The sequence below is a fragment of the Sceloporus occidentalis genome, unplaced genomic scaffold (assembly GCF_023333645.1).
Source record: "Sceloporus occidentalis isolate IW3139 unplaced genomic scaffold, rSceOcc1.0.p SCAF_2, whole genome shotgun sequence".
In the NCBI taxonomy this organism is placed as follows: domain Eukaryota; kingdom Metazoa; phylum Chordata; class Lepidosauria; order Squamata; family Phrynosomatidae; genus Sceloporus; species Sceloporus occidentalis.
Window position 1 is genome coordinate 34541138 of NW_028316982.1, and position 13768 is coordinate 34554905.

Consider the following 13768-nt stretch of genomic DNA (forward strand, 5'->3'; position numbering starts at 1 on the left):
GTACCAGAGGCAGCAATAACATGGAAAGAGTAATAATAGGTTCCTGAACATCACAAAAAAGAGCAGTTCAACATGTTTCAGCCAACTTTTTACTCCAAAATAACAATACAGATTTATAGAATGAAACATTCTGGATATGATAAGCCTTGCAGGAGTAATTAGAAATACTTGGATCTTCTGTGGACCAATTTGAAAGCTTCTTCCAAAATTTATCCCTGAATGATTTTGATTTCTTTCACTATTCTCTACTTTGCATATGACTTCCATTCTGGGCACCAAACTTTTAGGTCTATGATTCTTTAACATACTGGAGGTAGCTGATAAAGCAGGCTTATCTGCATTCCCCTTTGCTCTGTTTTGCTCATGATCATTACAGAATGCTAGAGGCTAATGTTTACCTTGCCTGTTGTAGACTGTCACACACATCTGCAGAAGGATAAGCTAGAGTAGGAGCCCATTCTTGCTGAGCTAAAGCTGGGTTTATTGTATTGTTTACTGCAAATATATTGCTGACACCAAAAGTCTGTTTTTTTTTCAGTGCTCCTTCACCATCCTTCCTATGCAGATGCTGTTTTTTTTTAAAAAAAAACACTTCTGGCAGAACAGCGGACAACTATGAGAAAGGGGAACAAGGAGAGTGTAAATGACTTTGTAAAAAGGATCTTCTTTTAGATGCTTTGCTCTGAGGTATGCCTGTATGCTATGGAGAGTTACATTACATTTTTGGGTTCCCATGGTATTCTCAGCACTCTTCTCCAGCACCATAGTTCAAAATATTTTTTTTTCTTTTTATCCACTTGCTTCACTCTCCAGCTCTACATCTGTAAATATGTAGTAATGGGGAATACTATGGATTGAACAATTCTAACTTTAGTGCTCATTGAATATCTTTACTCCAGTACAGGATCTGTACTGCAGCCACTCACTCACAAACCACAAGTTATGAGTTCAATACGAGCCAGGGTTTCTGGGCCAACTCAGCCTGTCATCCTTCCATAGATTACTAAAATAAGTACACAGCTTGTTGGGGGCAATTAGCTTACACTTTGTAAACCCCTTGGTACATCAGTACTTGCTATTGCTATCTTTTCTGGGTTTTTTCATCACTGCCCTTCCCATTCCTAGTCTTCCTCTTATTTCTGGACTGCAGTCTCCATTCTGATCAGTGTTTGATTCAAGGTACAGGAAATATTTATTTCAATTTCCTCATTGTCTAGGTTGGATTTATGTAGATCTTCCATGGTCATTATTTTTGTTTTCTTTATGTTCAGCCTGCCTTTGCACTTTCTTCCTTGACTTTCCTTAGTAATTGTTCCAGGTCAAGAGCTGCATCTGACTGTGGTGACACATGCCTTGATAACATCCTGTTTGGACTACTATATTATGCTCTACATGGGGCTGCTTTTGCAAACTGTTCAGAAATTTAAGTAGGGTCAAAATGCTATGGCCAGGGTGTAGACAGGCACTAGCTGTACAGGGATCATGTGATTCCCCTGCTGAAACAGTCCATTCCTGGGCAGAATTCAAAGCGCTGGTTTTGACCTTTAAAACTTTGAATGGTTTGGGTCCAGACTATCCGAAGGACCATATCTCCCTATACAAGACAGTCTGAATATTAAGATCAGCAGGAGAGGTTTTTTTTCTCATTCCCACTACCTTCACAGGTGCAATTGGTGAAGACTCATAAGAAAGCCCTCTCCATGGCTACTCCCAGACTGTGGAACTCCCTGCCACAGGAAGTCAGGTTAGCTCCCTCACTGCTCTCATTTCACCAGCAGGTAAAGTAATTCTTATTTAGACAAGATTTTGAAGTGTGATTTTTACTTATGCAGTGTATCTGTAACGGGTGTGCTCTTTTTAATGCTTTAATGTTTTTAATTGAAATAGTTTTACTTATATTGTGGTTTTAACTGTTATGTTTTAACTCTAGTACTATTAAAATTTAACTTTTGAAATGAATATTCTAGTATCTTTATTAAATTATTGTAAGCTGCCTTGTATCCTATTTTGGGAGAAAGGTGGGATAAAAATCCAATAAATAAATAAATAAATAAATAAATAAATAAATAAATATAGCAAGTACATTTCTATACTGCTTATCAGTGCACTTAAGCACTCCCTAAGCGGTTTACAAAGTCTAAGATAATTGCCCCCAACAATCTGGGTACTTATTTTAGCGAACTCAGAAGGATGCTAAATCAAGCTTGAGCCCTTTTGCTGGTATTGAACTCAGAAACTTATGGTTTGTGAGTGAGTGGCTGCAGTACAGACATTTAAACACTGCGCCACCCACCAGGGCTCCCATGACCCAGAGTCAACCAGTGAGTTTCATGGCTCCATAGCAACTAGAAGATTGACAGATCATTATGGGGTATGTTTAGGGCAGGTTTGTCCATCTTTTTTTTACAATACAACATTAATGGTTTCCACATTTCCTCATTTGATACTTCATAGCTTCCCTATGATAATGATAATAATGATCTGTGAATTTAAATATAAAATGTTAATGTAGACTCAGAGGTAAGGAGGGTGGGTTAAAAGGCAATTTCTTCTCAGTAAAGCAAGAACAAAGATGGGAGAGTCTAAGATAAAGCTATGGATACATAGACTGCACAGAGAAAATAGCAAGATTTAGATATTAGGGTGAGATGGGGGATGCTTATAATATAGGTATAGAGGAATAATATCTATAATTTCCGCTGTATGAGAAGGTTGGATTGGATGCAAAACATATATGAGCAGGGTATTTTGGGAGGAGGGGCAGGGAACATCTAAGAACAGACTGGAAGATTACAGGAAGCTGGAAGTAGATCAGGAATATTATTTGCGTATTATTTTCAATATTGTATATATGTAATAAAATTATTTTAATAAAATAATAAAAAAATAAGATTGACATTCTAAGTATCAGATCTCACCACTCTGCATATCACAATTATAACTCTAAACCTTAGAATATGGTTTGGAGGGTCTGAGAGGCCATCTTAGTAAAAGAATCAGGACTCCCATTGCATATGTAGAATTCCACACTACGTTATTTGGATCCCACCCAATTTTTATTTTGCAAAGGCAATCTGAGTGCTGTGTAAATAGTAGAATGATTTATGTAAGTTTGCATCCAAAACCAAATCATTCACTTGATAAAATGCATAGTTTGGTAACATATTATTGTTATTTTACAATATAACCAGCCCATAGCTATTTTTCAGCCCGTGGCAAATCTTTATGAGCAGGCAATAGGTCTTAAAAATAGAATTTATTATAACCATGCCCAGACACCTCTATACATAATGTATTGGCAGAAATTGCTGCTATAATAATTATGCTGTGGTTATCAAACCATTATTTTTCCATGGGAAACTGGACAAATGATGCCATAGGCAATGTGATGTCACTTATGAAATGCATTAACTTTCAATTGCAAATGTGCTTCTAGAGGCTGACCAATTGTACTTTATATACTGTAATAAGTTTTTTAAAAAACAAATTAGAATCTTCAGTAGACTAAATATTTATTTGTACATTTACAGCAGATGATCCAAGCAAACATTGAGCCATATTAAGTGCAATTTATTTAAACTGAAGACATTTAAGTGTGATACAAAAGCATCCTATGTGTGTCTACTCGAAAGCAAGTCACACCAATTTCAGTTGGAATTCCGGCACGGTTGGATTTCCTCAAGATGTTTTGGACTATAACCCCCATAAACCCTTGCCACGCTGATTGTAGCTGAGCTTCAAAAAGGTGCTGAATAGCTACCTGCTGGGAGTGCTCTAGCTAGATTCCTTTCCTTGAGCAGTGGGTTGGACTCATTAACTCTTGGTCATCTTCCAACTCTATGATTCTATGACTCCGTGTGTAAACAGGGGGCACTTCTGTTTATGTATAGGGATGCTCCTGATTTCTGGCATTGGCTGCAGTTCCCAATGTTGCACCACATGCTGCTTCTTACCTTCAGGTGCCAGGAGTGGCCAACGTGTAGCCCTCCAACAGTTGTTGGGCTCTCAGTCAGTGACCAACATAGCCAGTGGTCATGAATGGGAGTTGTAGTTCATGGATATTTGGGATTCTGCATTTTGTGATAGGTAGATGTGATAATCCTTAAAACTAATACAAAAGTTCTTTTAGCTTCTTTATTTGCTCATTGATGATTTCTCATTCCTATTCATTATATTATGATTTACTGAGTCCTGTCCACATTTAAGGAATAGATCAATAAGGATTGTATTCATTTTTCAGTCCAAATCCCATTTCTTTAAATGAAGAAAAACATATAAAAACACTTTATTTTATATTTTGTTGGCATGCAAAATGAGCTTTTGGTTATATGTTCTCAGTTTAAACAACTTCAGCATTATCTCTTTCCCTTCCCCCATAGAAATACAGAGCAAAAAAAGACACAACATGTTTAAGAATTTCCCTGGGAGATATTGGATTTTCTGTTCATAAACAACTTTGGCTAACATCAAAGACTCCAGCTCGCAGCATGCTGAGTCTAAATTACACACCTCCAAAGTAAAAGTTAAAGTTAGTAAGTTACCTCAGGAACATGCTTTTTGAAATTCTTAATGAAATAAAGACCAAAATATGTTTGCTTGCTTCAAAAAACCCAACTAATTCACATTTTTTTATAATTTTTATTTGTTTTCAAGTAGACAACATTTAAAGAAATCATCACTGAAAATGCTCCATTGCAAAAATAAGTATCTCTGGGAATTATACAATTCTCTGGGAGACTTTGGATGTTGGAGTCTTTAGACTTTGGAGAGAAATACAAGATTTTCTGTGCTAGGCTTTCTCTACCCATGTTATGTAGAGCACCTGAAGTTTCCCTTTTGTATCTCCACTATGTAATTATACGTATGTTCCCTGATGCGTGTGAGAGAGGATGTCCTTGCCTTCTCTCACCAGTCTTCACACAAAATTGAAACAGCTCTGATCTGCAGAATATAATTCAAGTACTCTGTCAAATGGCCATCAAACACAAGATCACCAGAGTCTGTGTTACACAGTTATGAAAAAAGATCTACAGTAGTTACCATGTTCCACTTTATCAAATCTGGAATTTATTATTATTATTATTATTATTATTATTATTATTATTATTATTTATGAAGCACTGTAAATTTACACAGCGCTGTACATACAATCTTTTTAATTAGACGGTTCCCTGCCCTCGGGCTTACAATCTAAAAAGACATAACACAAAAGGAGAAGGGAGTGGTGGAGGGAAAGGGGATGAGGTCCAGCAGTTCCTACCTCCGAGGCCTGGACCAAGGCAGATGGACTGGAGGGAGGGCTTGGCTTCCTAATGGATGGTTAATCTTCTTCCAGGGAAAATACATACTCTCAAGTAGGATAATACATATACAGTACATAGCAATACAGGAAATGGTTCGATAAACAGGCACCAAAAGAACATCAAATAGTAAGCGACAATTATGCAATGCCTGGGAAGGCTTCTCTGAACAGGATGGTTTTCAACTCCGTTTTGAAGCTGGTTAAAGAAGTGATGGCTCTTGCTTGTGGGGGAAGAAGGTTTCAGGAGTGAGGGGCAGCAAGTGAAAAGGGGCGAATCCAGGATGGGGCAGAGGAAATCCTGGGCTGAGACAGCAGACCTTGACTACCAAAACGGAGGGCCTGAGTGGGAAGGTGAGGAGAAAGAAGGTCTGATAAGTAAGGAGGGGCCAGTCCATGGAGGGCTTTAAATGTCAACAGCAGGAGCTTATACTGAATCCGGAAAGAGAGGGGGAGCCAGTGAAGGGACGCCAAGACAGGAGAGATATGGTCAGAGCGCTGGGCAGTAGTGATTGAATTTACATATTATGAAAATTATTGTAATCATGTAAATTCACAACATTCACTGTTGCATTCCCCACCCCCACCAATTACAATTCAGCCTTCATACCATATTTTTACAGTCACAAATGATCAGAGGAGACTCAAGCTCAAATCCGTGCTTAGTCATGGGATTTACCATGTGATCTCGGGCCACTACTGTTAAGGAGCATACCTATCTTAAAGAGTTGTCTTGGGGATTAAAAGAAAACTAAGCAAACTCTGTATCTTCATGCATTAGTGGTACAAAGAAAAGAACAGTATTAATATTAACATCTGTTCATGTAGACATTTCCTGTGGTAGTCTCAGCAGATCATTTTTCTTTTGGCATTTTTTTTTCAGTGATGGCAAAAGTCTACAGATCCATGAAAACAAATGAGAGAGGCCTCTGAGAGTAACTGCTATCTGATTCACAGGAAAAAGATGCAAAGGAAGGTAAGGACAAATGATAGTTTAAGGAGGGAAAGTGTGATGTGATTTGATTTAGAGATACAGATTAAATATTTTATTATAATTTTTAAAAGTGTAATTTAACTTCCTTTCAGTTATTGACTTTTTTATCAACATGTACTTGATATGCAGCTCATCTACAGTAAGATGTCTCTTTTCAGACAATGATAAATCTTTGTACTTTTAACAACATCAATAAGATTTCAAGAAAAAACCTGTCAATGCAACCATAATCCAAGTTCATGCTCCAACCACAGAGGTAGAAGAAGAAACTGAAACATTATGTGCTGGAGTTGAGGAGTAAATTGGTCACACACCAAAACAGGACTTGGCAATTGGAATGCAAAAGTAACAAACAAAACAGAACTAAAGACTGTATATTTGGCCTAGATCAGGGGTAGGCAACGTTTTTGAGCCGGGGGCCGGGTTGGTGTCCCCCAGACAACGGGGGGGGGGAGGGGGGGCGAAGCCAATAAATAAATAAATAAATAAATAAATAAATAAATAAATAATATAGGACAACATTTTCAAATGTAGGACACATTTTTTAAAATGGAGGACATGCGAAAAAATTTAATGGTTTTTAAAAAATGTTAATATAAATGCATGTTTCTCAGGCATGATCAAAATGGAGGACATTTGGGCATTATTCCTAGACAGATGGCAGAAATGTACTTCCCTTTCTGGCCAAACCCCCCTTCCCCCCATTCCAAACAGTACATTTGGGCATTGAACATGGCTTTACTTTAGATGGCCTCTTGCATATTTCAGAGGCTTATTACATAACCAAACACTTTGGGTTTCACACTGAACATGAGTTCACATGGCTATGCATATTGAACATGTCAAGGTGGTTTCACAGTTCTTGCACCAAGTGTACTTCTCAGAAGTGTGTACTTGGTCAAGGGACTTTGGTTTTTCTTCACTGCACATGAGTTTGTAAAAATCACAGCAATTTACATTGGCCTTGCCTCAGAGGCTTTCTGATATCAATATCACAATTAAAGAACCAAAAACACACAGAAAAGACACTTTGGAAAGTCACACTTTCTTGGCTTCAGAAACAGTGCCTGCATGCCTCTCAAGCTGACTCATATCATCATCATCATCATCATCATCACCACCACCACACTATCACTCCTCCTCTTCCTTCTTCTCCTCCCCCCTCCTCCATGTGCTGCGCGGCCTGGGGGCAGGGCAGAGGAGTCAGAGGAGAAGGAGGTGGGCAGCACGGCACCGCATGGGGAGGAAGGGAGGGCAGCACAGGGCCGCGCGGGGAGGCGGGGAGGGTGGCGTGGGGCTTCCCCCTTTGCCTCCTCTGCCCCAGGCCGTGCGGCCCTCCTCTTCCTCCTCCGCGCAGTGGAGGAGGAGGAGGGCCACACAGTTGCGCGGCCCAGGAGGAGGAGGAGGAGGATGCGGCGGTGGCAGCGGCAGGACTGGGCTGGGGCCAGTCCTGCCGCCTCCACAGGCCGCATCAGGCCCGCGGGCCAGGGGTTGCCGACCCTTGGCCTAGATCAAGAAATGAAGTGGGAAAGTGAATTATTGGTACTGTTTGGTTAGAATTTCAATTATATTGCCCATTGGACCCTATCACTGTACCAGTCAGTCTCTCTTCCCTCCTCTTTCCCCTTGCCTCACTTTGTAGCCTCACAATGCATCTCACACTGGTTTCTTGCACTCTGCTGATCAAAGCACTCTCTCGCTCTTTCTCTCTTCCTTTCTTCTCCCTTCCTTACATCATCACATTCTGTCACAATTGTTGGTGTTGATAACTGTCCTCAAGTTGACTTTGACTTATGGTTATCCTATGACTGAGAGCTCTCCAAGTCACCATATCATCAACAGCCTTGTTCAGGGCTTGTAGACTCATAGATAAGGCTTCATTGATTGAGTCTATCCATCTCGAATGCAGTCTTTTCCTACTGTCTTCTACCTTACTAAGCACTATTAGCTTTTCTAGTGGGTCATATATTCTCATGATATGGCCAAAGTATGACAGTTTCACTTTAGTCATTTTGGTTTCCAGGGAGAGTCCAGGAGTGATTTGCTCTAGAACCCATTTATTTGTCCTTTTAGCAGCCCACGGTATCTACAGAACTCTTCTCCAGCAACATTTTTCACATGAATTGATTTTCTTCATATCAGCTTTCTTCATTGTTTAGCTTTCACAACCAATCACAGAAACTGGAAATATGATGGCATGGATAATCCTAACCAGTAGTGTCAATGGTGTGTGTGTGTGAAGGGGGTGTGGGCTGCACCAGGTAACAACCAAGAAAGGGGGTGACATCCAGTCAGCCTACCCTGCACCATTCCCATGCTCTGTACCCCATATGCATGCTCCATCACCCCATGCCCTGCTCCATGTCCTCCCCATGCACAGTTCCATGTCCCATACACATTCTGTTTCACACATGCAATCCTATCCATTTCCTGATGACGAGACTGCACATAGGGGACCAAATGCATGCAGGACATGAAGCAGTATGTGCAGGAGGGCATAGAGCAGTGCATGGGGTGATGGAGCATGTGTGCAGGGGACAGACCCCCCCCCCTCAGGTACGCCGCTGATTCCAGGTCTTTTCCGGCATGGGGAGATGGAGTGTGTGCCATTTCTGGTATGGGGGAGTGGAAGCTCCACGCCTGGAAACCCACTGGAAGCCCTGCCCTGCTCCCAGAAGTCCTGCCCCTGCTAGCCCTCCTCCACACCAAGTAACACCCGGTTCAGGACGGCTGCTGATCCTAATTTTAGAATTTAATATATATCCTTACACTTCAGGATTTTGTGTAGTTTCTTCATTGCTGCCGTTCCAATTTCTTTAATAGAATTGAGTTATGTTCACAAATAGTTTTTATAAATAGGCATTAAAATAAAGTTGAACTAGTGCAATGCTAAAGCTGAACTACTGCAACACATGTGGTTCCCCTTGAAGATGTGCCCGAATCAGATCAATAGTGGAGAAAAGCATAATGGAACACTTTATGCCAATTTCATAGCAACTGTGTTTTCAGGCTCAGTTCAAACTGTTTCTTCCCATGTGAGGCTCAATTATTATTCTACATTCCAGTCCCAGGGAACAACTGAAGGCGGCAATTCACTTTATGTCCTGCTTGTGGTCTTTCCATAGGCATTTGGGGTAATTTTATGAAAAAGAGTCTTCTACCATCTTAAATGTTTTATTTGGCATGAACTTTCATGTGATGCAGCCGATTTCTTTAGATGTGGTCTGAAGGCATACGCCAAATAAAATTAGTTCATCATAAAGGTGCTGCAAGACTGCTTTTTTGTTTTGTTTTGTTCTTTTACTACAACACAACTACTCTGGAAAAATGAAACAGGGGTTGGTGAGTGAGATATGCCCTTGGTCTGATCCAACACAGATGTTCCATGCTGAATTTTACCCACCTTCTGAAGCCTTCTTGTTGTCTCTGTTGTGGTAGAAGTTTTCTTGGTTTTCATGAGGAAACGGCTCTTTTTCTTAGTGGCTCCCAGATCTTTCCAGAATGGTTTGGTTGCCTTTCCCCAGATGGCTACTTTTAACAAAAACAGTGTTTTCTGGGATGCATTTTTGTTAAAAGTTAAGTTTTTTGCTTTTTTTTTTTATAAAAAAACCGATTAGTTATGTTTTTTCCCTTTTGTTCTGTTATTTTATATAAACCATTTTGAGTATGGATTTTGCCTGCAAAACCCATATGAATGTTAATATTAATAAATAATTAAATTATTCTTGGCACATGAATATTCGTTGTTCTCTGTATCATCTTGCAATGATTAAAATCTTTTAAAGGGCTTTTTTTTTTCAAATATACTCACAAATTCCATTGTTAGAATTTAGTCACATCAGGAAGTTCCTTCCTAAAGAGTTTTTACACTTCTCAGGTGGCTGAAGTTGCTTGACCTTCAACCTCATGTCTTTTAAAGTCCTTCAGAGGTGTGCTAAATTGCCCAGAAATGCACTGCCTGTCATGTCCTGTTGCTTAATGAAGGGGCAGCCTAGATACTCTAAAGGGACTGGATTTAAGTCATTACTAATTGATCTTCTCCCCAAGTAAAACGAATACATTCCTTAGCAGCTACCCTGTCAAATGGGATTTCCTCAGATTCATATTCCTCCACTAGGTAAGAGAAACGTGAGCAAAGACAACCAATGGACCATTTAGTCATCCTCAGCATTCTTAAGAGAAGCCCTGTATTCATTCAGCAGTGCAAATGCTTCGCAGTTAATTTAATAAAAGCCTCAGCACAAGATGTATCGGCCTGATCCTATCAGTAGCAATGCTGTGAAAAATTGTAGGATCAGGTGCAAAGATCTCAATGCTGTTATTGATACTGGGTGAGCTGGATTCTTTCCTGATTGCAAGCATAGCTATAGCTGTTCAGATCATTGCTAAATACCATAAGTAAGTGGTTGTTTATTGGATTTGTATTCAGCCTTCTTCCAAAAATGTGCCTCAAAGTGGCTAACATACGGCAGCATGATATTTATTCCTTTATTTGTTCCATAACAGTTATGACACAAAGGACCTTATCACACAGTGGCACTTACGTGGGTAAAACATTGCTAAACTGTTGCAGAAGTGAGAAGATGGAATCGTCCGTCACACTTCTTAAAACATAATTGAAGCTTCCTGCTTCCCTTCTATTGACGAAGCATTCATGGAGAAGCCATTTTTTAAATAACAGGATATCCCATTATTTAAAAAATGGCTTCTCCGTGAACACTTGATCAGCGGAAGGAAAATGGGACACCTCAATTACGTTTTAGAAGTGTGATGGACAATCTCACCTTCGCACTTCTGCAACGGTTCAGCAACATTTTAATCATGTAAGTGCCTCTGTGTGATAAGGGCCTTAGTTTCTTGGGGTGATTGCTTTCATTTTTAATTTACTGTGCTGACACTAAAATCTTGTACCATAATCCTACACATATTCCTTTGAATGGGAAATTCCATACTATAAGTAACATGTATGATTATGGGTGGGGGTTTTTAATTGCAGGAAGAGCACTTTGTAGATGCTCTAAATCTGATAAAGTCAACTTCTTTGTTCTCATATCTATGTGAAATATAACAATAACACATATAATCAAAAGCATATATTGCAATCAAAAATTAATCACTTTTAAATTCAGTTGATCTCTGTAAAACAGACAACTACAGTGGGCTCTCAGTATCTGCTGGAGTTTGGTTCCAGGACCCCTCATAGATAGTAAAATCCAGGAATGCTGAAATCCCATTAAATACAATGGCATAGTGACATAGTGTCCCTTATATAAAATGGCAAAAACAAGGTTTACTTTTGGAATTTATATTATTTTTGAATATTTTCAAGCTGTGGATGGTTGAATCTGTGGATAAAAAAAATCTGTGTATACAAAGGTGTACCTGTATGTCTAAACGTCTATGCCCAATTTCTCTTAGACCAATCTGGAGGTTACCCAGTTTATCTAAGACACAAATATATTTAGAAATCGAAATCTTTGTGCCTGTGCCTTTCAACAGGCACTGGAAGTCAATGGATGATGAGGACTTTCTTCTGTTCATCAGAACTGGATGAAAATTTGGTAGACCTTTATGAGGGGATTATTCCTTCCAAAAATGTGATAACTATGACTTTTTGGTTTTTAAAAGAGGACTAGCCAATAACCTTTTTAAAAATTTCTAGGCAGAACTGGATGAAAAATACAGATTCTGTGCTTCCTTCTGAAAAAAAAAATCGACTTTGCCAAGTTTCAGATGAAATCTGTACAGAACCTTTTGTGTAAAGGTAGCCTTTACAACTGGGGAAGTTTTCATTAATAATGATAATAATAGAATAATAGAATCATAGAATCATAGAGTTGGAAGAGACCACAAGGGCCATCCAGTCCAACCTCCTGCCATGCAGGAAATCCAAATCAAAGCATCCCCAACAGATGGCCATCTAGCCTCTGCTTAAAGACCTCCAAGGAAGGAGACTCTACTACACTCCAGGGGAGTTTGTTCCACTGTCGAACAGCCCTTACTGTCAGGAAGTTCTTCCTAATGTTGAGGTGGAATCTCTTTTCCTGTAGCTTGCATCCATTGTTCCGGGTCCTGTTCTCTGGAGCAGCAGAAAACAAGCTTGCTCCCTCCTCAATGTGACATCCTTTCAAATATTTAAACAGGGCTATCATATCACCTCTTAACCTTCTCTTCTCCAGGCTAAACATCCCCAGCTCCCTGAGTCATTCCTCATAGGGCAAGGTTCCCAGACCTTTCATCATTTTAGTCGCCCTCCTCTGGACATGCTCCAGTTTCTCAATGTCCTTTTTGAATTGTGGCACCCAGAACTGGACACAATATTCCAGGTGGGGCCTGACCAGAGCAGAATACAGTGGCACTATTACTTCTCTTGATCTAGACACTATACTTTTATTGATGCAGCCTAGAATTGCATTGGCCTTTTTAGCTGCCACATCACACTGTTGACTCATGTTCAACTTATGGTCTACTTGGACTCCTAGATCTCTTTCACATGTACTTTCATTCAGCAATGTGTCTCCCATCCTATATCTGTGCATTTCATTTTTCTGCCCTAAGTGCAGTACCTTACATTTCTCTGTGTTGAATTTCATTTTGTTAGCTTTGGCCCAGCTTTCTAGTCTATTCAGATCATTTTGAATGTTGGTCCTGTCCTCTGGGGTATTAACTATTCCTCCTAATTTGGTGTCATCTGCAAATTTGATAAGTGTGCTCCCAATTCTGTCATCCAGGTCATTGATAAAGATGTTGAATAACACTGGGCCCAGGACAGAGCCCTGTGGGACCCCACTGGTCACTTCCCTCCAGGAGGAAAAAGAGCCATTGTTGAGCACCCTTTGGGTTCGGCCGGTCAACCAATTACAGATCCATTTAACAGTTACTTTGTCTAGCCCACATTTTACAAGCTTGTTTGCAAGAATATCATGGGAAACCTTGTCAAAGGCCTTACTGAAATCAAGATATACTATATCCACAGCATTCCCTTCATCTAACAAGCTGGCAATTTTATCAAAGAAAGAGATCAGATTTAATAATAATAATAATAAAGTTTTTATTTGTATACCGCCCTTCCTTCAGATCAGGGCGGTTTACAGCAATTTAAAATACAATACAATGTAAAAATAACAATAAAAACATAACACAATTACAAAAACATAAAAACAAAAGGCCCCAGGGTTAGCCAGTCCCATTGCCAGTGCGGCGGAGGAGGCTTATAGGACCTTATTCAAGGAATGCGGTCCGGAACAGAAAGGTCTTTAGGTCCCGTCTGAACTGGGCCAGGGAGGTTGCTGAGCGGAGCTCTATAGGCAGCATGTTCCAAAGGGCCAGGGCGGCGATGGAAAATGTCCTCCTGGTGGTGGAGGCCAATCTCGCCCCGGGAACCCTAAGTAATTGCTGCCCAGATGTTCTGAGGGTGCGGGGCGGAATGTATGGGGAGAGGCGGTCCTTCAGGTATCCTGGGCCCAAGCCATTTA